Raw genomic sequence first — 26,658 nt, 5'->3', positions numbered from 1 at the left:
TGAGGGCAGTAGGAAGGGTGAGGGAGATGGCATCTGCAGTTGACCTATTTGGCCTGTAGGCAACTGCAGTGGGTCCAATGAGTCATAGAGGGAGTAGGTGATGAAGTGGTTTGCTTTAACAGCAACTCACAGCGTTCCCAACCTCAATGTTCAATAAAGATAACAAACTCCAACAGGCGCTAGGACAAATATGGCGCACCCACTGCAAACACAGGTGTCATCTCTGTCTGAATGTGTGTCTGCACAGTCAGTCACACAGTACAGTTTACTCTCTCAATAAACTAAGAAGGAACATGTGCATACCCTTTACCTGCATGCCAAGAAGCTATGAATCATTTAACCAGGTCAAAGTTCAAATCTAATCTGTTACAATTAAAATGAACAGTTAGGATTAGTGTTTGATGCTTCACCAGACAATACCTGTGACACAGATTTGGGAGAACTGATGATAGCGTCATTGATGATCAGTGATTCATGTTCTGTGGGTTGCTGCCAGTTCCCAATCAGTATGTGATGCATGTTCCGGCACATGTTAATGACATTGTTACTCCCTACCTTGACGAGTGTGCTGGCCTCAATCAAGGAGGCATTCTGGGCCAGCACCATGGTTAGGATCTGGTTAGAATTTTTAGAGTTAAGGAATAAATTATAAAATTATAAAATAAAACTAATTTTACTGTTCATGTTTACCTGCCTCACTTAAGATGTCACAATAGTTCCATAATCTTAAATTGTTGACAACAATGTTAGAAATGATGAGGAAATGTGAAAATAAAGCTGAATGAAACTTGTTACAACAAACAGGCATTACCATTATTTATGTTCTTTCTTTTTCTTTTCTTTTTGCTGTGTCATTGGCTGAGGAATGCTCAGTGCTTCTTTTGATGTTAATATACCCTCTTATTTAGAGTCAGTTGTTTTGCTTTATCCTCTTACTGTTTTTTTCTGAAACAGGATTAATCAGGTTTATCAGCTGAGGTCATCTCAGCTCAGACTGGCAAGCCCTTTATCCCATCATAAAGGTACAGTGTGTTCTCACTTCCTTTGAAAAGCTCCTTCTGAATTCCCACACATACCTGACGCCCATCCCATATGCCTCAACAAGAACCAGAGTGTGCTGGTGCCCTTGTGTTGCAGTCATGCAACCTGAATCTTTATCTGATACCAATTCATGCTTTCATACCTGGTTTTGGAAATAATGTGCACACACAGTCATGTTCCAACAGGTGAACACCAACACACCAAAAACCCCCCCTTTACATTCCTGGGCAAGCTGGGGCGTCATGTCCCAACCCAGTCTATTAAAGTGGAAATTCACTGCCTACACTCTCGACCTCAGTCTTCAGTATGTTGCAGTAAACCATGTGTCAAACCTGTTTTTTTAGGTATATTCCTGACCATAAGGAAAAATCATGTGCAATTGTTTGGCCTCAGCACAGAACATTCAGTACATGAACAATGTAGTCTCACTCTAGAAATGACTCTTCCAGTGATCTGTTGTCGTTCATACTGCATTGGCCGGAACAGGATAGTACAAGTACATTTTTATATTACAGGATAGGCTGTGTGTGTGTAAAACCCATTAGTGCTACTTAATTGTTGGCATTCTACCTACAGCACACAGAAAGTATGATAAATAGTAGAAAATAACAGGGTGGAAGTAGAAAAGGCTGAAGGAGTGCTGTTCAGTGTCTAAAGTGGATATTTTGCAAACAATAACTGCATGTTTGGTGGATATTTCTACCAAATACAATCACATGCACATTGGATATTGTAAAAAAAAATGCATTCTTAGTGTTAGCTAAACTTATCGATAACGAAAAAATATCATTTTACTAGTATTAACCAGTTAGCTGTCATTTTTGCTTTTGAACTTCAATAACTAGCTCCACATGAAGCTAGTAAGTTGACTCAAATTATAAAATATGCATGGGAGAGCTAATACAACTTGCTTACAATTAAATTTCATTGTTTAAAAAAATTTAATTCTTGATGTGGTATAAAAAGGTACAAAAGATTGAGACCAGTTTGAGTGCACAGTACCTTATGATACTGTGAGGTATCAAGGTATTTGCTCATGTATGATGGTTACAGACCAGGATATGGCCAACCCTCAACTCAGACATAATTCTCTGCCTCTGCTCCTGAAAGAGGAGCAAATATTCACACTGTAGTGAATCATCAGTACAGGCAAACAGAAACCTGAGTCAGTTCAGGTGTTTGAAGAAACAACCCAGTGAAAACAAATTGTCATTCGGTCAAAATCAGCAACATTGTCTCCATTGATGTTCTCTGTTCTTTTCTACAATATGTCTTTTCTGAATCTGTCAAAGTTTGTCAACGTTCTTCCTGGCTGTGTTCAGGTGCAGACAGGAAGCTGGAGCAGTAAACACATGAGAACCCAGCCAGCCAGGAAGGCATCACTCTAACCACTGAATAATGACTATAATTCTGTATATGTTGAAATGCTCTGGTGCTGATATCAATCTAAGCTTCTCCACAGGTATTTCTTAAAGTTTATTACAATACAAGTTCACACTGTGTATTGTTTCCAGGATGTAATCATATGCTTGCATTCCAAAGTCTGACGTGAGGAAAATCTATTCTCTGTACTCTGCTTTTATATGCGATCAAACTAACTTCCCAACATTGTCAAATAAAGTCCCAGAGCCACTCAGTACTGTGAGAGTAGAGTTTAGCTTGCTATAAGAAAATGCAGTATGACTGACTACTGACTGACATGCTTCCTCTGGATATGTTTGTTGCTGAGACAGTTTACTTAAACCCATTAACTTATCAGCTTCTGGTACGAGATTTCATAAATACTGATTGCAGCCTGTAGATTGGAGGATACCAATGAAATAGTGAGAGAGCTCCAGGGCTCACCAGATTCACTCACGTACATAGTTATGTTACTCCTGACTCCAGAATTATCTACTAGAATTAACAGAGGCTCACTGCTGCAGTTACACAGCATTTAGTGCCTTTTATATTAAAAATTATTTTGCATTTTGATTATTTCACTGTGAATTTATACACATAGTATCCCCTCAACTGTCATAGTTACCTGCACGGTTATGAAGTGAAAACAAATGCTGATACATTTAGAGGTCCACGCCCTGTTTGAACGATTAAACCTCTGAGGCTTTATCAATGAGTGTAATAGAAGATTGTCTTTTATGAAACACCCTTTACAAAGCTTTTTTTTTTTTTAAATAATCTTGGTGTCAATTTAATCTCATATTATAAACACATCCTTAGGTTTTTGTGACACTGAAAAAGGAGATCTCTCAATGACATGCTCATGACAGAGGTTGCAGTTAGTGATGGTCTCTGTGTTTTAAAAATAACTAACTCCCACAAATGCAACCCAGTGTGGGAGATGGATGACTCTTGTACACTCCCTCTCATGTTTAACTACATTGGCTGCTATTCACTTAGTTATTATCTTTGTTCAAAGAACAAACACCTCAGCTCTACCAGCTTCACTGGAACAAGGCTGAGTTTGTTTTTAGCATCGCTGCCTGATCTCATTTCATCTGTCACAGACTGTGACAAATTGTGTCGAATTTTTCTATGACTTCATGGACTCTTCCAGTGTTTCACCCACACAGCCCCTTCATGTGGTTTGGCCAGATTTTGTGATTATGGATGGTTTGTAGAGGCCAGGTCACCTGAAATTCCGTTCTGTAACACACATTTTTAAATAGCCATTTATGAGCTCTATCAAGATGCTCTTCGTTGTCCACTATTGCGTAGTATGGAAATTTGTTTCCATCCTTGGTGTTGCGTGATAATGTGGATAAATTAGAAATAACTGATAATAGCTGCTCCAAAACATCGTTGTACACCACCGCTGAGGTCATAGCTAGAAGTGGAGATCTAGATCTTATTTCAGAGGTGTATATAATGAACATATTAAATTCCCAAAGTAACTCTACTTGCTTGCCCTGTGTCAGGTGGGATTGACTTCAGCCCTTGCGCAACTCTTAACAGAATTAGGTTTGATAATGGATGGAACTTGGTGCCAAGAAACTTGAAACTGATGCTTACTTTTCTTGTGTAAAATCTTAAATCTACTCAACACTTTGGTTCTGTTACCAAGTCAACAGAGCATACAGGTAGCCAATCCACTAAAGCCTGATTCAGACAACATGTTTATTTCACTGGCGGACTGATTTTAGTTCAATGCCCTCAGTTAATATAAGGTCGCTTTCAACATGACCACATCCATAGAGAGATCTTTGTATGACCTGATTATGTTTCCAGCAGAATTATGGCAGAACAATGGCGGCAACACCTGAAGATTTACTATACCAGATACCTTGCTTAATTTAAACTTTTAAAGGAACATTTAAATATCCAATGTTAAGTTAGTTAAATCAATGTAACACTTTTCATTCAGCTGATTGCATGCATGCTTTCCAAGTCAGTTAGGATAATGCTGTTAACGTCAACTTGCCGTCAGTGTTACAGAACAAAATTCTTTTTCTTTTTGAAATGACATATTAGCTTGATATGATTATGTGTACTATACCGTGATTACTGAAAAGAATCATTGTAATATTTAAGATGATCTGTTGCTGTTTACTGTTTGTAACATGTTTTTTTCTCTTTTAAAAGTTAATTATGCTACCTATAGACATGTAGGAGCTATATGTTTAAAGTCATTGTTGGGTATAATGAAAAAAATCGAAAGCCTACAAAAGATCTGTGGCCTCTTTAGATAGATAGATAGATAGAGTACTTTATTCATCCCCAGAGGGAAATTAAGTTGTCATAGCAGCTTGTGTATCGGAACACAACAAAACACAATGCAATAGAACAAAACAAAACATTGAGGTAAAAAGAACAAAAACAGAAACACAAGATGAATAGGCAGACAAGTAGTGCTGTGGCAATATGATGTTGCTGTTTAAACTCTGCAATAAATCTGCAGAAAGAGCATGGCCAGTGTAGTTCATTGTGAAACCTTTCACTGAACTTCTCATCTCGGGACAGTAGCTCAGGTTGTCACTGCATATTTACACATTCCACTGTGTTACTCAGAGGTGGAAAAGGTACTCACATTCTTTACTAAAGTAGAAATACAGATACTTGAGTAAAAAAAGACTCTGGTAAAAGTAAAAGTACTGTGTGAAAGTCCCCTGTACAGCTCACCTATGGAAATTACTTGTATAAGTTAATAAAGTATATAAAACACCTTTGGTGTATTGTTTTCTTTCATAATGACAGGAGTCAACATTTGTGTGTCACTATAACCTTCATTTAAATCATGTTAGTATAGTATCTTACACAAATTGTCTAATTTTCCAGGCTCCTATCCCCAAGCACAAAATTGGAAATCAACCAACTTTAAAACCATTTTGTCCTGGGAACCAAAACCATCAGCCACTTACAGCTACACTGTGGAGTACTCTACGTAAGTACCTGCATCCGAACCCTCACCCTTTAACTCTTTTAACAAATGGCATTTAATTCCCAGAAACGTTCATCTTGAAGAATAAAATATGTTCAACATATTCAGTTTCACAGAAACTAAAGGAAGGGTGGATTCCAGTGTTTGACAGTGGAACTTTGAACTATTACTTTCGTTGCAGGCCTCAGTCCAGTTCAGCTGTACCGCTTGTTCCCACAATAATATGTGTGCATGTGTGTGCATGTGCTGAAACACACACACACTAAACATCCCGGAGTGGCACTCCTTCTTTGTCCTTTCTCAGAGCTTTCTTCCTCCACTTGCAATAGACCACTGCAATGGCAATGATTATGCCAGTCAGTAGCAGGATGAGGAAGATGGCAGCAGCAGACTATGGGTAAACTCTGTAGCTGATACTGCTCACTTTACCTATCATATCTAAAAATGGCTGTCAATGCTCACAATTTTTTGGCCTCTAACATAATTAAAATGGTAACTTCCATGAGAGATACAGTGGTGTACATGCACAGGTGACAGTCTCCCTCCCTTCTCCAAAGCTGAGATAGGCAAACCTGACTGATATGTTTATATCAGTGATGTAAGTGTGGATATTTCAGTGGATAAGATGCATGGTGCTAAAAAGGGAACATTTTTATTAAGAGCACCTGCTAAAATGCAAAAATTAGAGTTTTTTTCTTTTAATTTTTTCTTTGCCCAAACAACACCTAGCATAATATAAGGAGATTCACTTGGGGGTTGGGGGTTTACAGATAGCAAGTGGCTGATCCCTTATTCAGTAGAACATGTACTTGTACAATGTAACTTGTACAATACTCAATTATATAGATATCCATTTCAGATTTCTGCAACATACTTTGTAATTTTATCCATAATTAATTATGAAAATAAATCCAGTTTATGATTTGTGATATATGACAATTTGATTCTGACTGATCATAATTCAAGGTCAGCTTTAATTTGCCTCAATTCAAGATACTTTAAATTAAGTTTAAAGTGAGAATGTCAACGTAGAAATCCTGAACTTGAATTGTGACTAATGAAGCATTGTGTTAGTTCATGCAGGACACAGAGTCATGTGCTCGGCTACCGATAGGTTTATGGGTGCTCGTCAGTCACCCACCAATCACAGCCCATTCTCTCACCAAAGTGGTCTCTTTAATACGACCTCATCCTCCCGCAAGTTGGCTGAAGTAGCAGAGTAACATTAAATTTCTCATATTCTAATACTAGAGCATATTCATGTTGTAATGTTTACTGTCAGTTGCAGCACTTAGAGAACAGTATTTTTGTTTATTCTTGTGTTTTTATGTTCAAAAAGTTATTCTATCACCAGCAGCAGTAAGAGCATGTGTAGTAACCCTAACCAGACATTTGAACCCAAAAGGCCCCAAATTTGATCTTTTGACCTGCAACACCCAGAGCTTTTTTTTTTTTTCAATTATCTTTTTTATTGATTCCACATATCAATATTCCATCAATATTTTACATAATGTGTATAATTTTACAACTGTATAAAACATTCCTATATTTCCACCGCAGAGCAGAGACATAATTGGACATTAATTCTCAAGTAAAGTTACAGTAGAGTAAATGTGAAGTAAAATGAACTGCTTTTTCACTCTTGTCCTTATTTTCACACCTCTCCTGCATTGTTCCTTGTCTCCTGATTGGGGTAAACATATCAAATAAATAAATGAACAATAAACAAGTTTGTAGCCTGAACCAAGGGGGTCAACACTCTGCAATACACACTGTCCTTATTGCACAAAGTCTGCTCTCAATGGAGACACAAAATCAATCCAGTTTTCCCAGTAGTTTTTAAAAGTTTCTGATTTTAGTCTAGCTGAGAAAGTCAGCTTCTCCATTCTTACCATTCTTACTTACTTTGTCTCCCACACTCATCTCCTTTTACCGCCTGCCTCTAAAGGTTGCCTATATAAACTAGTTTATGACAGTGGAGCCACGCTTTTTGGATCTTTTAATGTTTGTTTTTTTATCTTTCTATTAATCGTTCTATTACAATATTCATTCTTGTAGAAGGGTCTCTTAAAATTGAGTTTTGATACTTTATTATCATTATTTAAAAGTGCAGTGTGTAAGATTTAGGTTAAAGGGAACTACTGGCAGAAATTTAAGGAAGTACAATCCTCATGATGTTTTCACTAGTTTTCTTTACCCCAGAAAAGGCCCTTTATATTTAAATACTTTATATTTACATGTAGGGGGGTCCTCTCTAAGGAGGCCACCATGTTTTTTACATTAGTCCAGACTGGACAAACTAAACACCTTTTGAGTTTTTATGACAACAAAGGCTACAACGGATTCTTTTTCATGTTTGGAAGGAGAGGGTGAGGTGAGCTGCAACATGAAATTTAAACACTAGATATCACAAAATTCTACAAACTGTACCTTTAAGTTGATATGCTAAATATGTTATATTTATATACTGAAGAGATCTGTTTTTATGGGCGCTCTGTGTCTGGACAAAATCTAATGAGGCTGTGTAGTCTGCTGGATGCTGTTTACTTGATGGCTTTTCAAAGGCAACAGGACATATACTGTATAATGCAAAGCAATTAATTGAGGTATGGGGAGGGCAAATGAAAAATAAAATCTACATCAGAGGAATTATCTAGAGCTATTGTTATGGACTTTTAATGGGGATTCATGTGGAACCCCTGTTCTGACACTGTACAAACTGCATCTGGGCTGTTATATTTCTCTCTCTATATATAAGACATAAGCCCCAGAAGCCTCAGGTTCAATCTGCATCATTTCTCTCTACATAATTTGATTAATCAAACATTTGTTAGAAATATACTGCACTAAAGTAGAATATGATTGGATATGAGGATCTACCAAAGATCTTGTGTTCTACTTCTTTTTGGTTATTTAACACATCTATTATTTTACTATCACAGAAAACCATATAGTCATAAAAGTAAGCCAAAATTGGGGAAAATGCAGTGATGGGTTTGTCATCACCCAATTAATATAATGTGATAATTTATTTAAGAAAATGCCTTGTTTATATTTCTTTTAGCAAATGTAAAATTACTACAGGGTGTATCTATGTATCTATATGTATCAGCTTTTCAAATGTGGACAGAAGCTGTAGCTATTCACAAAGATGTGAGTGCAGTAGTTCGTGTGAGTGGCTCGTGTGAGTAGCCAGAGTTCATTTCCAGCTGAATGCTCCGATGGTATTTAAAGTTTGTTGCTCAGAGAACAACGGGCCTCACACACATGTACACACACATAACTCTCTTACCATTTCTGTGAGAGGTTCAGGTTTGAACACTGCTGTTATATCGTGCTTCCTTGTTGCATATTTTTGTGCTCTCAAGAGTTTGTTTAAACAAATCGTAAATTAATCAATGTCAACAGAAAATTTATCAGAAAATTAATCTGCACAGGAAACCTTTAAGAAGATTCAAATGAATGGAATTGTCATGTGCTCATGTTTCCCGATTCCCGGTTCCCGGTTGTTGAGTGAAGTCAAAACCCAAATCGTTCATGAAGGAGCATAACTAACTTCTAGCTCTATAACTACTAATTATTTTTGTTGACCATTATTGGAGGCACTGTAAAATTGTAGCATGCTTTTTAAATCCTTTTCTTTTCAGCTACTTGCAGATATACATCTGCATTTAAGGTTTAAAAACATTCATTTTGATAAAGCCTATAGTAAGGGCTGGATCAGGTGAGTCCTGAACCATCCCTTAGTTATGCTCCTATAGGGTAGACTGCTGGGGGAACTCCCATCATGCACTGAGCACTTCTCCCCTTCTCTCTGTCTCTCTGCCCCCCCACATTCATTTATTTATTTTAATACATATCAATTACTATGTTTCATTTTTCTTCCATAGTCCCTCTCTCTCTTTCTCTTATTGCAGATATCTCTGACTCCAGAACTGCAGGAGAAAAACTATTATTATTATTTTATTAACAATAATACTTCGGTAATTAATTATTATATGAATTGTTGCTGCTATCATTATTAATCAATAACTTCTTTACACTGTTATTGTTTTCATTATAAGTAGTCAGATCTGATACCTGATGTTGCTCGAATGTTCCTGGTCTCTCTCGCCTCTCTCTCCCCCTCCTCACTATCTCTCTCTCTTCTCTCCCCTCTTTTCCACCCATCTACCCTCTCCTCCCCATTTTTCTCTGCTCACCCTAACTTGTCGAGGCAGATGACCGCCCACATTGAGCCTGGTTCTTCTAGAGGTTTCTCCCTGTTAATGAGGGAGTTTTTCCTCTCCACAGTCTCCAAAGTGCTGCTTATTGAGGGAACTGTTGGGTTTCTCTATATTTAATACAATTTTAAGGTCCTGACCTTTTATATAAAGTGCCTTGAAATAATGTATGATTTGGTGCTATACAAATAAAATTGAATTGAATTGAATTGAATACACTCAACTAGCAAGTGGCTGCAAATGGGTCGTCCCACTATAGAGCTGCACCCAGATAATTGCCAAAAGTAGGATTTTCTAACTTCAGAACCAGGACAATGGAAATGAGCAATAAACTTAAATCTAAGGTTGAAGATAACATATATATCAATAAATCAATCAAATTGTATTTGTATAGCCTATATTCACGAATCACAAATTCAACTTGTCTCATAGGGCTTTAACAAGGTGTGACATCCTCTGTCCTTAACCCTCAACAATAGTAAGGGGAAACTACCAAAAAAACCTTTTTAACAGAGGAAATAGAACTCAGAAAGAGCCACATGTGATGAATCCCTCTCCCAAGATGGACAGAAGTGCAATAGATGCCACGTGTAATGGAGAACATCAGAAAAATAAGAGTATTTACAGCATTGGTTAGAATAAACAGTTTGTAGCATGATGGAAGGTAAATGAATTGAGGAATTATTGTCAGTAATGGTAGCGTATCTGAGTAGACATATTGTATATCAAGCAGTCTTTTTGTAATCATAGTCCACGATCAGCTGCCACCACGATTAGGATACACCATTATAATCCATCATCATGATCCACCACCATCAGCAGCCACCTTAATCATGGTCCACCACTACGATCAGATGCCAGCACGATGCAGGATCCACCATTATGATCACGATCTCTGATTCGCGATCCACCATCATAATCCACGACGAGGCCGCAGTCGCAGCCCTGGATCTGCGAACGATAAGGCACAGGGACTCAGGGAAAGAAGTCAAGTCAGTAACATGAGACATTAAGTTATTTGATGTGATGAGGAGGGAGAAGAGGAAATAGAAGCTCCATGTGTCATGTGTCCCTCGACATTGTAAACCTCGAGGGACACATGACAAAAATTAGCAGCACAACTAAGAGCAGATTTAAGACAAACCTGGACCAGCTCTAACTATAGCTATATCATGATGTATAAAGAAATAATAGATACATAATAATAATAAGAATAATAATAACAATAACAATAAATAATAGACAGATAGACTGGGACATCCCTGGACTGTTGAAAGAAGGCAGGATGGCTCTATGGATTTTTACAGTTAACTCCAGATTCAGAACATCTACAGCCTCAGCAGCTCTCAATCCAGTCTACAACTGTACAGTGTTGGACAGTCTTTGTCCACTGCAGCCTTACGTCTGTTCTTGGCTCACAGAGTGGAACCTGATGTATAGACCATCCACCTCAAGGCTGGATGTGTTGTTCATCCTGAAATGCTTCTCTGCTCACCACAGTTGTAAAGAGTAGTTATCTGAGTTACTGCAGCCTTTTTGTCTTCTCCAACCAGTAAGACCATTCTCCTCTGACCTCTCTCTTTAACACTCTGTCTACAGAACAGAAGATCAGCAGTTACAGAAGAAGTCAAACCATGCTGAATACCATACCACAAGTCACTGTAATCACATATTTCATCATTCTGATGTAAAGGTCAAGCTGTATCTGCTTTCCCCAGGCTTTTGGTCTTTGTCCTTACCTGGGCTAAAAAATAGCCCCTAATTTCTTCACTGTACGAGACATGCAGAGATTAATTAATGTGAATTTTTCTTATCTCTGTGTAAGAAAAGATGTATTTCTACAACATCAGTGTGTTCTTTCAGTCATAACATTAACTTGTTTTAAACCTTAAGGAAAATCAAGTCTTGCTGTCACAAAATCATCTGTATGACCTACAGACAGATTATTTTATACTCACATGAAGAATTTGACTACATTCCCTTACAGTGTGCTCAGACAAGGATAGAGATAACTGAATTACAATTTCCCCTCACCATTACTGTCTCTGCCTGCACTTTCACATGTTGCTGGAAAACTGAACAGTGCAGATGATGGATGGATATTGACAAAGAACACCGGCTGTGAAGAACATCACAGCTATAGTTGTATGTTGTAGACAGTGAATGTTATTCTGTGAAGTTGTAGATGTCATTGTGAACTAAGGTATATTTAGGATGTACAGGATGGTGTATATAAAGTGAAGTGAAGCCAGTGTAGGAGTTTAATGGCAGCTTTGGTGCTGAGTCAATGATGATACTGACCTCCTGTGGATTTTCTCCAGAATTACTATTGTACTTCAGTCAAGGGAACAAGTCCTTCCCTTGAAAATAGAACAACAAAAAGTGCTGCTATTAGATGCACTGTATGTATGAATGTGTGTGTGAATGTGTGAATGGCAACCTGTAGTGTAAAGCGCTTTGGGTGACCAAGTTACCATGACGTAAAAAAATATTAGTTGTCTTTGGGTGCAGGAGGCAGACACAGTCTCTACATTTATGGAAAGACTGCTTGCTCAGGTGGGCCCTGAACCATCCCCTAGTGATGCTGATATAGGCCTGAAGACTGCTTGGGGAACTCCATCATCATTTATATTCATATTTTCATTATGAGAAGTACAGTGTTTGTATTTTTTATTTCTACGTTTTGAATGAAATACAAAGGATTGCAATCCAATTCAGTATTATTTGTATAGCGCAAAACCATTATTTACATTATTTCAAGGTCAGGACCATACAAAATTATGGAGAAACCCAACAGTTCCCACAATGAGCAAGCACGTTGACAAATGTGGAGTGAAAAACTCCCCTTTAACAGAATGTAACCAATAGCAGAACCAGACTCAATGTGGGCGGCCATCTGCCTCATCCTTTTGGGTTGAGCAGAGAAAAAAATGGGGAAGAGTAAAGAAGTAGGTGGAAAAGAGGTGGGAGAAAAGAGAAAGGGAAGGAAGGGGAAAGAAAGGGGAAGAGAGAGGTGAGCAATACCAGGAATAGCTGTGCAACCATTATATTTAAGCTCTGTCATGGTTGTTATAATGGAAAATAATAAGAGTGATATTTATAGATGTAATTGTGTTATTAATAATAGCAGCACCAGTTTCACCAGTTGGAATTACACCACTCCTGTTAGACACATATTTAGTCACTCCTTATGTCTGGTTCAATCAGAGCAGAGAGACAAACACAGCCAGAGCCTACAGATTGTGTGAGCCAAAATCTGAGGAAATACGTCTCCCAAGGACTTTCCTGTTGTTAACTAACACAAACAACCGACTGACAGGAAACATGGAGTCTCTTTCAAATAATATCAACATCTAACCCAAACCTAATCAGCCCTCACCCTCTCTCCCTTGACGAAGTCCCCAAAGCAAACAGACAGCTACCCATCAAAATTGTATTGTCTTCATATTTTCATTATTATTACCCTGTGTAGAGTTGTTGTTGTTGTTTGTTGTTCAATGTACTGTTCTGCAACTGCTGTACTTTGGCCCAAGACAAATTTCCCTATAGGACAATATAGTATATTTGATTTGAAAAGTCACTCTCATTAGACTACGAAATAGTACGCTCTACAACATCTATGCACACACAAACACACTACACATGACATGTAACCTCTTGGCCTTATTACATAAACTCCATATAAATGGTCTGTATTTATAGAGCTTATAGTCTTGATCACAAATACTTAAAGCAGTTAAGCGTACTGTTTTACATTTACCCATTCATACAGTGTATCTATGTGCAGTTTTCTCTTCTTTCTCAATGAGAAGAGGGTTCAGTATTTTGCCCAAGGGAAGACTGGGATCAAACTGCCGACCTTCTGGTTAGAGGACGACTGCTCTAGCCCCTGAGCACAGCCACCCCTTAACTGGACAAAACTGCCTTCCTTGATTTACTACTCCACTAATTGAGAAAATTGTAATTAATAAGTGGTTGTACTTATATAACGCTTTCTAGTCTTGAAAACCACTCAAAGCGCTTTACACTACAGTTTTTGCCATTCACCCATTCACACACACATTCATACAGTGCATCTATTAGCAGTACTTTTTGTTGTTCTATGGGGCAATTTGGGGTTCAGCATCTTGCTCAAGGACACTTTGGCATGCAGACTGGGAAGATTGGGGATTGAATTGCTGACCCCCTGGTTGGAGAATGACCACTCTACCCCTCAGCCACAGCCGCCCTAGTATTAGAGACTTTGTGAAATGGCTACAACCTTTCACAGGCTGGGTGAACTAAATACTTGTTAATGATGGGGATTTTTGGTGCGTAGGAGATTAATACATAAACTATATGACTCAGCCAGGAGCAATCAGGAGACCAACTGCAATTTCAAAATGTCCCAGTTTGTATAATCAGAGAAGAATTTTCCTGACAACTTTTTACTTTTACTTCCTATATTTAAACACAAATATCTGCACTTTATAGTCCTTAAATTCTCAAAACTGGCTCGTTACTTGTTTCAACCTCCACGGATGATGACATGACGTAAAAGACATAACAAGACAGAGAGGACCTCAGACGACCTCACTAAACCATCCAATCTATGGTAGTGACAGGGGGTGTGTACAAAGGGCAGGGACTAAATCAACACAAATACATTCCCCATCCATTTAATCCCTGTACAAAATGATCCAGGTGCTCATGCAGGACCATGGTTCACTTCAGTCTTTATTACTCTGTCTGAAATTTGGCAGCAAAGCTAGATTGTGTCCAGTTCTGTGCAGGTTGTTACCAAAGAGGAAAACTATCCCATTATATGTGCCTAGCATTTTTTTTAGTTTTGCAGAGTTATCAAAATAAAGCATTGTGTATTGTTGAAGTAAAAAATTCATTTTTACTTTTTTGCTTATGTACTTGAGTACATTTCAGAGCCTGTACTTTCTTACTTTTACTAGAGTAAAGTAGTTGTATCAGTACTTTTACTTTTACCAGAGTCTTTTTTTACTCAAGTATCTGTACTTCTACTTAAGTAAAGAATTTGAGTAATTTTGCCACCTCTGCCTAAAACCCCAAAAAGATCCTGTTAGTTACTTTACTCCTAGTTAAAAGGCTAAAATTGTCTTTTTTCTCCAATTTAGATTAAAGCTGGAAAAAAAAGTTGGAGACTAAATCTTCATCTTTATAGCCACCCAATAAATATGACATTTCTGGTCTTTCAGGTTTATATATAAAATGTCACATTCTTAGCTGAGCTTGGCCAAAACATTTTCCTCATGAGAGCCACCCTATGGAAATGACCCCCCAGATGAACTTGAGGACATGAATTTTATGTTTATTCAGTGGAGACCTGTAGCTTGAAATCCTCTTCTCTTTTGTTTATTTCCTGTTAGGGCAGGGTGGGCTGCAAAAAACGAGGTTAAACAAATCCAGCAGGATTTGGACAACTCAACATAATGTCACATCCAGGATCAGACAAAACAGAGATGATTCTGAGATAGCCTTACAAAACACGTCGACATGAGACTAGAGACTGAGATTGGAACGTTGTAAAGCTTGTGTTCAGAGCCCCATCTGGATATTTTCAGTGAGGCACATAGATGTTTGAAATAGAGACATGAGAATGTCCATGATCTAAATGTCTAAACCTTATTTGGATCTGTTTCCACCCAAAACAGTCACAAAAGTATTAAATTGACCACTGAACACCCCAGATAAGGTTTGTTCTGCTCTCAGCCTCTCCTCCGTGTGAACTGTCATCTCACAACTCATTTAGTAATCAGACAGCTGGAACAACAGACCCTGCTATGCTAACTATACAAGATTGCAGGAAATACTTTGTCAAACTCTCTGAGGGAAAGGTTTGGGGTGCTGTGAAGCTCATGGTATCCTGCTGGTATGCTGCTGACACTTACAAATATACACGCAAATATTTGACATAGTTCAATGATTCCAGTCAGGAGCAGCCTGTGGACAAAAGGTCCTGAATGCTAATAAACATGAAGAAGCACTGAGCACTCTGTCTCTCTGCCCCCATTTATTAATTAATTATGTTAATATACTATGATATAACAATAACAGGTGACAAGGCCTTACATCTATAAGTGTCCGCACATACATATACAGATCAGAAAATACTGTGACTTGCATGCTGTGTCCAAAAACTTCTGAATTTAAGAAGATATCTCTCTATATATACAATAGTGATTTTTATTAATGATTTTTCTGTATATTGTGCTTTATATATACTGTATTTTTTCATTTACCAATACCAGTACACATTTTAGAGACATTACAGTAGTAACAGCTCTACACTGTGTTTGCTTGATAGTAGAGACATCAAGAGGAGTCTGTGCTTCAGAGACTCGCTGGGAAACAGTGAACCTCTCAGTTGGATTGATCTCTGCTGTCATCTACAGCCCTGGAGAAGCCAGAGATAACAAACACAGAACCTTATTTAAACTTGGACAGCATTTTTTTGTGTCCCAGATGAGTAGGCTGAGGTAGACATGGAGAGGGAGTTCTTAGTCTGAATGATTGATTTCATTTCAACATTACATTTCTATTGCTGTCTTAATTTCTACTTTGTTTTCATTTTTTGTTGTTTTTATTTTTTCAAATTTGAAATGTTCTATCTGTTACAGCGAAGACACAAATAGGACAGGATAGTAACACTTGTGCTAACTGAGCTGAGACTTGACTGGCTAGTTGCAGTCAACAATTATGTAATACTGAACACCCTATGTTACATTTCCTCAGTGATGGACTCTAATATCGGTGTATGTCTCAAACTGAGATCAGGTTGTTTTCTGGGAAAAACACTAATGGCATCTCTAGTATGTGCGTCTGTGACACTGTACCAAGTGTTTGGAGACTGAATATAATCGTATACAATGAAATAATGACTACTTCAACAAAAATTATTACCACATACTACCACACAAACACCGTTGCTTAAAATGTGAGCTCACAGTTCTCTTGTGTGTCAGAATATTGTTAAAATAATACTTTGTGTGGGGGTCGTGTCTTTTTCAAATGTGCCGGTCTCCATCTCTGAGCGATATTGATTGGAGCACTGGACCTAAAGGGACCAGACTAACGTCACACTGCCAGAATCACAGCCAGATATCTCAAGTTGTCACAATAACACAGACACAAATAACATGCCACTTCCACCATGAACTGTGGTGGCAGTCACACATGAGTGAGTGATGAGATGTCATGCGCCCATGGGATTTTTTTTAATGAGCTCCATGTAGGCCCAGAGTGAACCACAAGCAGGGTCATGTGAACAATCATCCACAGGATTTTGCATCTATATACAACAAGTAGGTTAATGACTGGACCAGTGAGGCTCTTATGGGTACCACACATTTAAGTGAAACATGGACTTATCCTCTGGGTCCATTAAGAATTTCATGTGTTTCATGTGTTTTACGCAGAATTTACAAGAAGTCATACGGCTTCTTGTGAAAAAAAAAAGAAGTGATAGGGCTTCTTGTAAATTTTGCAAGGGCTCCATGTCAATGTCTAGGCATTCAAAGAAACCACAACATCCCTTAGTTCCACTTCCCATAAAGATAGATAGATTACTTTATTCATCCCCGGAGGGAAATTAAGTCGTGATAGCAGCTTGTGTATCAGAACACAACAAAACACAATACAATAGAACAAAACAAAACATTGAGGTAAAAAGAACAAAAACAGAAACACAAGATGAATAGGCAGACAAGTAGTGCAGTGGCAATATGATGGTAATAGTAATGATGATATGATGGTAATGTTATTGTTAGATAGTATATAAGAATAGTAGTACAGTATATATATATATATAGTATACAATATAACATAATATATATTTATATAGATAGTAATTATACCAATATAATAGCAGTATATAGTAATAATGGCAGCAACAGTATATATAATAATAATAATAGTAATAGCAGTAGTAATAATATAATAATAATAACATGTACACATGTATAAATATGTGTATATAGACTTATATATACGAAGAATATACAGAGAATATACACAGTATGATATAATATGATATGATATATAGTATATAGTAGGGTATAAATATAAGTACTTGACTATACAATATACTATCAGTGTAAGAATATGTAGACTGGGTGTGCGAAAGACAATATTGTTGTATAAAATGGTCTGTAATATCAAAATGGTTTAAATTAACACATATCACAGAAGTAAATGTTCCAGTATATGGGGCGTAGTGTAGTACAGGGTACATGGTGCAAGGGTGATAGGTATATTAGTGCAGTTCTGTGATGGTGGCTCTGACAGAGGTAGATGAGTTATAGAGTCTTATTGCGGTTGGAATGAACGATTTCCTGTATCGCTCCTTAGAGCAGCGGGGTTGGATGAGCCTGTGGCTAAAGCTGCTCTTTAGCTTGTCCAGTGTTTTGTGGAGGGGGTGAGAGGGATTGTCCATGATTGCCAGCAGTTTTGCCAGCATCCTGTTCTCCACCACCTCCTCCATGGTGACAAGCTTAGAGCCAACCACAGACTCTGCTTTCCTTATGATTTTGTTCAGTCTGTTGGCATCCTTTGTCCTGATGCCCGCACCCCAGGACACCACAGCAAAGAAGATGGTGCTCGCCACAACAGACTGATAGAACATCTGCGGGCATTTTGTTCCAGACATTGAAGGACCCGAGCCTCCTCAGGAAGTAAAGCCGGCTCAGGCCCGTCTTGTAGACGGAATGAAGCAAGAGCTGGATTAGTGGAATTACTTTCACAGATACATTGGAATTTACATTACTGGTGGTTTGTGCACATGGCACAGATGAAGAAAACACTTAAACGTGGTCAATGAAGATTCAAGTCATGTTTATTTATAGCTTGCTGGCTTCAGAAACTATCCAGTCTCAGCTCCGAAGATGACGAGAAACAGATGAAGTTGATTAAATATTTTGGAACGCTAAACAGTCATGACCATGAAAGACCCATTGGAAAATAAAAGACTTGTGTGGGATATAACAAATCAGCCTTTTCAGATCAGTGGCAGGTTATTTTTGGAGAGACGATGCTTCTGTTAAGTGTTGATTTCCACACACCAACTTCTTACTCACATCCGTTGTGCCATTAGCCCACAGTGGGTCCAAGCAGAAGTGATTCAAGATTCAAGGGTTTATTGTCATATGCACAACAATTACATTCAGCAGTTGCTGGCAATGAAATGCTCCCCTCTAGCCATGCTCAGAAATTACACAAGAAAAAAATACAACTAAAAATAGAATATAAAATATAAAAAATCGTCGGCCAGATGGCAGCAGGCAGGACAGTTAATGGTTTGGGTGCTGGGGTCTTTAACGATCTGGTTGCTCTTCTTCCTACACCGCTAAGTGTAGCGGTCCTCCATGGATGGCAGCTCTGTCCTGGCAATACACTGAGCAGACTTCACCACTCTCTGTAGAGCCTTGCAGTTCAGGGCGATGCAGCTGCCATACCAGGCGGTGATGCAGCCAGTCAGAATACTCTCAATAGTGCACCTGTAAAAGTTGCAGAGAATCCTTGGGCCCATGTTGAGCCTCCGCAGCCTGCAGAGGAAGAAGAGCCGCTGTCATTATTCAGCTGTTAGAGTGATGCCTTCCTGGCTGGCTGGGTTCTCATGTGTTTACTGCTCCAGCTTCCTGTCTGCACCTGAACACAGCCAGGAAGAACGTTGACAAACTTTGACAGATTCAGAAAAGACATATTGTATAAAAGAACAGAGAACATCAATGGAGACAATGTTGCTGATTTTGACCGAATGACAACTTGTTTTCACTGGGTTGTTTCTTCAAACACCTGAACTGACTCAGGTTTCTGTTTGCCTGTACTGATGATTCACTACAGTGTGAATATTTGCTCCTCTTTCAGGAGCAGAGGCAGAGAATTATGTCTGAGTTGAGGGTTGGCCATATCCTGGTCTGTAACCATCATACATGAGCAAATACCTTGATACCTCACAGTATCATAAGGTACTGTGCACTCAAACTGGTCTCAATCTTTTGTACCTTTTTATACCACATCAAGAATTAAATTTTTTTAAACAATGAAATTTAATTCTAAGCAAGTTGTATTAGCTCTCCCATGCATATTTTATAATTTGAGTCAACTTACTAGCTTCATGTGGAGCTAGTTATTGAAGTTCAAAAGCAAAAATGACAGCTAACTGGTTAATACTAGTAAAATGATATTTTTTCGTTATCGATAAGTTTAGCTAACGCTAAGAATGCATTTTTTTTTACAATATCCAATGTGCATGTGATTGTATTTGGTAGAAATATCCACCAAACATGCAGCTATTGTTTGCAAAATATCCACTTTAGACACTGAACAGCACTCCTTCAGCCTTTTCTACTTCCACCCTGTTATTTTCTACTATTTATCATACTTTCTGTGTGCTGTAGGTAGAATGCCAACAATTAAGTAGCACTAATGGGTTTTACACACACACACACAGCCTATCCTGTAATATAAAAATGTACTTGTACTATCCTGTTCCGGCCAATGCAGTATGAACGACAACAGATCACTGGAAGAGTCATTTCTAGAGTGAGACTACATTGTTCATGTACTGAATGTTCTGTGCTGAGGCCAAACAATTGCACATGATTTGTCCTTATGGTCAGAAATATACCTAAAAAAACAGGTTTGACACATGGTTTACTGCAACATACTGAAGACTGAGGTCGAGAGTGTAGGCAGTGAATTTCCACTTTAATAGACTGGGTTGGGACATGACGCCCTAGCTTGCCCAGGAATGTAGAGGAGGGATGTTTGGTGTGTTGGTGTTCACCTGTTGGAACATGACTGTGTGTGCACATTATTTCCAAAACCAGGTATGAAAGCATGAATTGGTATCAGATAAAGATTCAGGTTGCATGACTGCAACACAGGGGCACCAGCACACTCTGGTTCTTGTTGAGGCATATGGGATGGGCGTCAGGTATGTGTGGGAATTCAGAAGGAGCTTTTCAAAGGAAGTGAGAACACACTGTACCTTTATGATGGGATAAAGGGCTTGCCAGTCTGAGCTGAGATGACCTCAGCTGATAAACCTGATTAATCCTGTTTCAGAAAAAAACTGTAAGAGGATAAAGCAAAACAACTGACTCTAAATAAGAGGGTATATTAACATCAAAAGAAGCACTGAGCATTCCTCAGCCAATGACGCAGCAAAAAGAAAAGAAAAAGAAAGAACATAAATAATGGTAATGCCTGTTTGTTGTAACAAGTTTCATTCAGCTTTATTTTCACATTTCCTCATCATTTCTAACATTGTTGTCAACAATTTAAGATTATGGAACTATTGTGACATCTTAAGTGGGGCAGGTAAACATGAACAGTAAAATTAGTTTTATTTTATAATTTTATCATTTATTCCTTAACTCTAAAAATTCTAACCAGATCCTAACCATGGTGCTGGTCCAGAATGCCTCCTTGATTGAGGCCAGCACACTCGTCAAGGTAGGGAGTAACAATGTCATTAACATGTGCCGGAACATGCATCACATACTGATTGGGAACTGGCAGCAACCCACAGAACATGAATCACTGATCATCAATGACGCTATCATCAGTTCTCCCAAATCTGTGTCACAGGTATTGTCTGGTGAAGCATCAAACACTAATCCTAACTGTTCATTTTAATTGTTACAGATTAGATTTGAACTTTGACCTGGTTAAATGATTCATAGCTTCTTGGCATGCAGGTAAAGGGTATGCACATGTTCCTTCTTAGTTTATTGAGAGAGTAAACTGTACTGTGTGACTGACTGTGCAGACACACATTCAGACAGAGATGACACCTGTGTTTGCAGTGGGTGCGCCATATTTGTCCTAGCGCCTGTTGGAGTTTGTTATCTTTATTGAACATTGAGGTTGGGAACGCTGTGAGTTGCTGTGAAAGCAAACCACTTCATCACCTACTCCCTCTATGACTCATTGGACCCACTGCAGTTGCCTACAGGCCAAATAGGTCAACTGCAGATGCCATCTCCCTCACCCTTCCTACTGCCCTCACCCACCTGGACCAGAGGTACACATGTGAGAATGCTGTTTATTGACTATAGTTCAGAGTTCAATACCATCGTGACCCTGAAGCTCGTCACCAAGCATGGAGACCTTGGGCTCAACACCAGTGTGGATAGGCAGCACCACATTCTCCGAATGACTCTCAGCACCAGCGCCCCCCAGGGCTGCCTGCTCAGTCCTCTCCTGTACTCCCTGTTCACTCATGACTGCGTGGCCACCCACAGCTTCAAAACCATCATTAAATTTGCTGATGACACACAGGAAGAGACAGGGAGTTAAACACGCCCCCCTCTCCATCAACAGGATTATGTTGGAGAGAGTCAGCAGTTTCAGGTTCCTCTGGGTTCACATCACCTGACCTGGACGGCCAGGCTCAACATGGGCCCAAGGATTCTCTGCAACTTTTACAGGTGCACCATTGAGAGTATTCTGACTGGCTGCATCACCGCCTGGTATGGCAGCTGCATCGCCCTGAACTGCAAGGCTCTACAGAGAGTGGTGAAGTCTGCTCAGTGTATTACCAGGACAGAGCTGCCATCCATGGAGGACAGCTACACCCAGAGAGCAACCAGATCGTTAAAGACCCCAGCACCCAAACCATTAACTGTCCTGCCTGCTGCCATCTGGCCGACGATTTTTTATATTTTATATTCTATTTTTATTTGTATTTTTTTCTTGTGTAATTTCTGAGCAAGGCTAGAGGGGAGCATTTCATTGCCAGCAACTGCTGAATGTAATTGTTGTGCATATGACAATAAACCCTTGAATCTTGAATCACTTCTGCTTGGACCCACTGTGGGCTAATGGCACAACGGATGTGAGTAAGAAGTTGGTGTGTGGAAATCAACACTTAACAGAAGCATCGTCTCTCCAAAAATAACCTGCCACTGATCTGAAAAGGCTGATTTGTTATATCCCACACAAGTCTTTTATTTTCCAATGGGTCTTTCATGGTCATGACTGTTTAGTGTTCCAAAATATTTAATCAACTTCATCTGTTTCTCGTCATCTTCGGAGCTGAGACTGGATAGTTTCTGAAGCCAGCAAGCTATAAATAAACATGACTTGCATCTTCATTGACCACGTTTAAGTGTTTTTTTCATCTGTGCCATGTGCACAAACCACCAGTACTGTAAATTCCAATGTATCTGTGAAAGTAATTCCACTAATCCAGCTCTTGCTTCATATTGGAAGTGGAACTAAGGGATGTTGTGGTTTCTTTGAATGCCTAGACATTGACATGGAGCCCTTGCAAAATTTACAAGAAGCCCTATCACTTCTTTTTTCTTCACAAGAAGCCGTATGACTTCTTGTAAATTCTGCGTAAAACACATGAAACACATGAAATTCTTAATGCACCCAGAGGATAAGTCCATGTTTCACTTAAATGTGTTGTACCCATAAGAGCCTCACTGGTCCAGTCATTAACCTACTTGTTGTATATAGATGCAAAATCCTGTGGATGATTGTTCACATGACCCTGCTTGTTGTTCACTCTGGGCCTACATGGAGATCATTAAAAAAAATCCCATGGGTGCATGACATCTCATCACTCACTCATGTGTGACTGCCACCACAGTTCATGGTGGAAGTGGCATGTTATTTGTGTCTGTGTTATTGTGACAACTTGAGATATCTGGCTGTGATTCTGGCAGTGTGACGTTAGTCTGGTCCCTTTAGGTCCAGTGCTCCAATCAATATCGCTCAGAGATGGAGACCGGCACATTTGAAAAAGACACGACCCCCACACAAAGTATTATTTTAACAATATTCTGACACACAAGAGAACTGTGAGCTCACATTTTAAGCAACGGTGTTTGTGTGGTAGTATGTGGTAATAATTTTTGTTGAAGTAGTCATTATTTCATTGTATACGATTATATTCAGTCTCCAAACACTTGGTACAGTGTCACAGACGCACATACTAGAGATGCCATTAGTGTTTTTCCCAGAAAACAACCTGATCTCAGTTTGAGACATACAAAGATATTAGAGTCCATCACTGAGGAAATGTAACATAGGGTGTTCAGTATTACATAATTGTTGACTGCAACTAGCCAGTCAAGTCTCAGCTCAGTTAGCACAAGTGTTACTATCCTGTCCTATTTGTGTCTTCGCTGTAACAGATAGAACATTTCAAATTTGAAAAAATAAAAACAACAAAAAATGAAAACAAAGTAGAAATTAAGACAGCAATAGAAATGTAATGTTGAAATGAAATCAATCATTCAGACTAAGAACTCCCTCTCCATGTCTACCTCAGCCTACTCATCTGGGACACAAAAAAATGCTGTCCAAGTTTAAATAAGGTTCTGTGTTGGTTATCTCTGGCTTCTCCAGGGCTGTAGATGACAGCAGAGATCAATCCAACTGAGAGGTTCACTGTTTCCCAGCGAGTCTCTCTGAAGCACAGACTCCTCTTGATGTCTCTACTATCAAGCAAACACAGTGTAGAGCTGTTACTACTGTAATGTCTCTAAAATGTGTACTGGTATTGGTAAATGAAAAAATACAGTATATATAAAGCACAATATACAGAAAAATCATTAATAAAAATCACTATTGTATATATAGAGAGATATCTTCTTAAATTCAGAAGTTTTTGGACACAGCATGCAAGTCACAGTATTTTCTGATCTGTATATGTATGTGCGGACACTTATAGATGTAAGGCCTTGTCACCTGTTATTGTTATATCATAGTATATTAACATAATTAATTAATAAATGGGGGCAGAGAGACAGAGTGCTCAGTGCTTCTTCATGTTTATTAGCATTCAGGACCTTTTGTCCACAGGCTGCTCCTGACTGGAATCATTGAACTATGTCAAATATTTGCGTGTATATTTGTAAGTGTCAGCAGCATACCAGCAGGATACCATGAGCTTCACAGCACCCCAAACCTTTCCCTCAGAGAGTTTGACAAAGTATTTCCTGCAATCTTGTATAGTTAGCATAGCAGGGTCTGTTGTTCCAGCTGTCTGATTACTAAATGAGTTGTGAGATGACAGTTCACACGGAGGAGAGGCTGAGAGCAGAACAAACCTTATCTGGGGTGTTCAGTGGTTTATTTAATACTTTTGTGACTGTTTTGGGTGGAAACAGATCCAAATAAGGTTTAGACATTTAGATCATGGACATTCTCATGTCTCTATCTCAAACATCTATGTGCCTCACTGAAAATATCCAGAACACAAGCTTTACAACGTTCCAATCTCAGTCTCTAGTCTCATGTCGACGTGTTTTGTAAGGCTATCTCAGAATCATCTCTGTTTTGTTTGATCCTGGATGTGACATTATGTTGAGTTGTCCAAATCCTGCTGGATTTGTTTAACCTTGTTTTTTGCAGCCCACCCTGCCCTAACAGGAAATAAACAAAAGAGAAGAGGATTTCAAGCTACAGGTCTCCACTGAATAAACATAAAATTCATCTCCTCAAGTTCATCTGGGGGGTCATTTCCATAGGGTGGCTCTCATGAGGAAAATGTTTTGGCCAAGCTCAGCTAAGAATGTGACATTTTATATATAAACCTGAAAGACCAGAAATGTCATATTTATTTAAAGATGAAGATTTAGTCTCCAACTTTTTTTTCCAGCTTTAATCTAAATTGGAGAAAAAAGACAATTTTAGCCTTTAGCCTAGGAGTAAAGTAACTAACAGGATCTTTTGGGGTTTTAGGCAGAGGTGGCAAAATTACTCAAATTCTTTACTTAAGTAGAAGTACAGATATTTGAGTAAAAAAAGACTCTGGTAAAAGTAAAAGTACTGATACAACTACTTTACTCTAGTAAAAGTAAGGAAGTACAGGCTCTGAAATGTACTCAAGTACATAAGTAAAAAGTAAAAATGAATTTTTTACTTCAACGATACACAATGCTTTATTTTGATAACCCTGCAAAACCAAAAAAAAATGCTAGGCACATAAAATGGGATAGTTTTCCTCTATTGGTAACAACCTGCACAGAACTAGACACAATCTAGCTTTGCTGCCAAATTTCAGACAGAGTAATAAAGACTGAAGTGAACCATGGTCCTGCATGAGCACCTGGATCATTTTGTACAGGGATTAAATGGATGGGGAATGTATTTGTGTTGATTTAGTCCCTGCCCTTTGTAGACACCCCCTGTCACTACCATAGATTGGATGGTTTAGTGAGGTCGTCTGAGGTCCTCTCTGTCTTGTTATGTCTTTTACGTCGTGTCATCATCCGTGGAGGTTGAAACAAGTAACAAGCCAGTTTTGAGAATTTAAGGACTATAAAGTGCAGATATTTGTGTTTAAATATAGGAAGTAAAAGTAAAAAGTTGTCAGGAAAATTCTTCTCTGATTATACAAACTGGGACATTTTGAAATTGCAGTTGGTCTCCTGATTGCTCCTGGCTGAGTCATATAGTTTATGTATTAATCTCCCTACGCACCAAAAATCCCCATCATTAACAAGTATTTAGTTCACCCAGCCTGTGAAAGGTTGTAGCCATTTCACAAAGTCTCTAATACTAGGGCGGCTGTGGCTGAGGGGTAGAGTGGTCATTCTCCAACCAGGGGGTCAGCAATTCAATCCCCAATCTTCCCAATCTGCATGCCAAAGTGTCCTTGAGCAAGATGCTGAACCCCAAATTGCCCCATAGAATAACAAAAAGTACTGCTAATAGATGCACTGTATGAATGTGTGTGTGAATGGGTGAATGGCATGTAGAGACTGTGTCTGCCTCCTGAACCCAAAGACAAAATATTTTTTTACGTCATGGTAACTTGGTCACCCAAAGCGCTTTACACTACAGGTTGCCATTCACACATTCACACACACATTCATACATACAGTGCATCTAATAGCAGCACTTTTTGTTGTTCTATTTTCAAGGGAAGGACTTGTTCCCTTGACTGAAGTACAATAGTAATTCTGGAGAAAATCCACAGGAGGTCAGTATCATCATTGACTCAGCACCAAAGCTGCCATTAAACTCCTACACTGGCTTCACTTC

The 26,658-nt window shown here is 38.7% G+C and overlaps 1 long non-coding RNA gene across 1 annotated transcript; it reads right to left on the bottom strand.

Moving 5' to 3' along the window:
- Positions 1–18,768: 18,768 nt before the first annotated feature.
- LOC138406480 (uncharacterized) lies at positions 18,769–22,902 on the bottom strand. Its single transcript, XR_011239918.1, has 2 exons — positions 20,319–22,902; positions 18,769–19,296 (listed from the first exon to the last, which is right to left on the bottom strand). It is a non-coding gene; the product is annotated as an uncharacterized lncRNA (long non-coding RNA).
- Between the last annotated feature and the right edge of the window lie 3,756 nt (positions 22,903–26,658).

This window comes from Paralichthys olivaceus, chromosome 22 (assembly GCF_024713975.1).
Source record: "Paralichthys olivaceus isolate ysfri-2021 chromosome 22, ASM2471397v2, whole genome shotgun sequence".
NCBI lineage: Eukaryota > Metazoa > Chordata > Actinopteri > Pleuronectiformes > Paralichthyidae > Paralichthys > Paralichthys olivaceus.
This window is presented reverse-complemented; position numbering and strand designations above follow the sequence as displayed.